The following is a 2570-nucleotide window of genomic DNA, read 5'->3' as shown; positions in this document are numbered from 1 at the left end:
GGACAAGTGAAGGAAGTAAATCAGACCTGGGCAGACTGGGCCTACCAGTCTGAGCGCACCCTTGCCAAATGGTTCGAGTCCGTGGGGGTTACGACCCTCAACGAGGCAATGGAACAGATGAAAATAGAACACTTCCTACTCTACGCCCCTCCGGCCCTCGCCACACACGTCACCGAGAAGGAGCCTACGACGTTGGTGGAATGCTGTCGCATCGCCGACTCCTGGGATACTCATCACCCCCAGGAGAGGTCCCTGCAGCGCAAAATTACTCCACCCGCCTGCCTTTCGGGTGCCCCTCCGCCGAAGAATGGGCAATCACAGAAACCCATTGTGTGCGGGTTCTGTAAAAAGATCGGGCATTCCAAAGAACAATGCCGAAGTAAACCACCAGAGCCTCTTTCTCCCGGACAACCCACTAATAAGTCGCCTGCGCCCTCTGCAGGGGCAGTGCGAAGAGATTTCAGCCAAACCTTTTGCACGGCATGCAAGGTTTATGGCCACTCTTCCTCATGGGCAAAATGCCCTAGAAATAATAAGTCCAGTAATCCTGCCGTCGCCCTGGCAGTAACGAATCCTGAGTCCTTAGGCCCTCCTGCCGAGGGTCCCATATATGTGGCACCTCCTCGAGGTAGATACTCCGCACGCCAGGTCAAGGCATTTGACAACTCTGGGCCGCAAATTTCCCTCATAAGGAAAGACAAAGTTCCCTATGGAGCTATCATAGACCAACGCAAACTCATCACAATTGAGGGCATCAGCGAATTTAAGATGATCCTCCCTACGGTCCAACTGAGGGTCACCCGACCCCACAGAGCCAGGACCCTTCGTCTCGCCATAGCGAAACACATTCCAGGAGGCTATGACGTCCTCCTGGGCCAGGACTTTACGTCCCCCTCAAACCACGACAATTCCGGGGTCCAAATTCCCCAACTAATCCTCCCAATCCAAGTCCAGTGCCTGGCACGGCATCAGTGCCAGTGCCGAGGCCTCAGCCAGATCTCCCTTTAGGAGAATCTCGGCTATCAACTCCTCTGCCAGTGCCACTTGGGCACACTGAGCAGTGCCAATCTCCGTCCGTCCAGACAGACGAGACCACTACCACGTCGCTACCAGCGCCAGTGCCAGTGTCAGAGCCAGAGCACGCATCCCCCTCCAAGGGATCCAACTCCAAACCCCCCCCTCTTTGCCCGGCCTGGTGCCGCTGCCAGTGGTGGTAACAAGAGAGACGGGTTCTCCTGACCCCAGCGGAGGCTCAACCAAAGGCCCGGATTCGTAACCCGGGCCTGAGCTGGTCACCACTGCATGTGAGTCAACCATGCCCCCCGCTCCCGTCCCCTCTCTCTCGCCCAGATTCCAAACAGTCATGATTCTGCTCTGCCTCCTGAGCCAATGAACTCTGTGAGCTGCGCCGATTAATGTCCGAGCTGGCGAACAAAATTCCTGTGTCAGTTGTCGCAGCAGCTGACCCAGATGGCACCCCTTGCCGCCTTTCGGCCTCGGGCCCTCCGATTCCCCGGCCAAGGACAACGGTCCAAGGAGGAGAGGTTCGCGGCGGAATTACCATGGCTGTGGGCGTTCGCAGGTAGTCCACAACAAGCTCCCAAGCTCTTCTGGCACCTGTGCAAACTTGGCATAGGGCCACCTCTTCATCTTTTGAATGTCTTGGCACCTTTCATCCAGAAGAGGATGTCAAGGCCGTCCGCTATCTTCTTCCTTTCCTTTGGAATTTCTATCCCTCATCCTTCTCTGTCAATTTTTCCTTTACACTTTCCCTTAATTACCACCGCAAGCGGCAGTTAACATATGGGATATCATCCCCTTTAAAAATTCCCTAATCATTTTAACTTTGAAGCAGGAAGAGAGACAGAGTGGGAATTGGCAAGCCCTTACGCCCGTACCTTGGCACAAGGCAGGCGTGTCAGCTCTTCCTGAAGGGGTCGTGCCCTTTGGGTTTCCTTTCCCAGTCCTTGGGCTGAGAGTTAGTTCTGACCATCATCTATTGGCGACAGACGTTAGATTAATACGTGAACAATAAATACCTCACTCTGTTATCCTTCGTTTTCTGCGTATATCATTTACTTTTCATTTAATCTTTTTTCTTCTATTTGTTAACGAATCTCGAGTCACAAGACTCTTGCCCTTGCGAGTTTTAACGTTACCCTCTTAATACCAGCGGCATGTCCTGCCCCTCAGTAAGAAGTCACGTCCTTCGTTTGTCATTCTGTGTAGTTTTCTTTTTTTTATTTTTTTTATTGAGTCATTTTTTGTGGAGAATTCTATCCCTGTCCAGTCCCCCTCCATTTGTTTATCTTCCCATTCATACTTCGAGCGAGTAGCTATTTATAACTTATACCCGAGTTGTAGGCCGTGGAAGTAAAAATTTAGCGTTGTTTAAGTTAACGAATTAAAACCCGCAAATAATCTCTTTGCCTCGCTCGCTCAGTGAGCTGTCAAACTTGTCATTTATTTTAGCGCTAGCTGGAGGTATTAGCTACTCATCGAGTTTGTACTCAATTATTGTCCACCGATTGGAAAGAGGAATTAAATTTTGTTATTACAATTTCTAGTAA

This window comes from Macrobrachium rosenbergii, chromosome 48, assembly GCF_040412425.1.
Source record: "Macrobrachium rosenbergii isolate ZJJX-2024 chromosome 48, ASM4041242v1, whole genome shotgun sequence".
NCBI lineage: Eukaryota > Metazoa > Arthropoda > Malacostraca > Decapoda > Palaemonidae > Macrobrachium > Macrobrachium rosenbergii.
Note: the sequence above shows the minus strand (reverse complement) of the source record.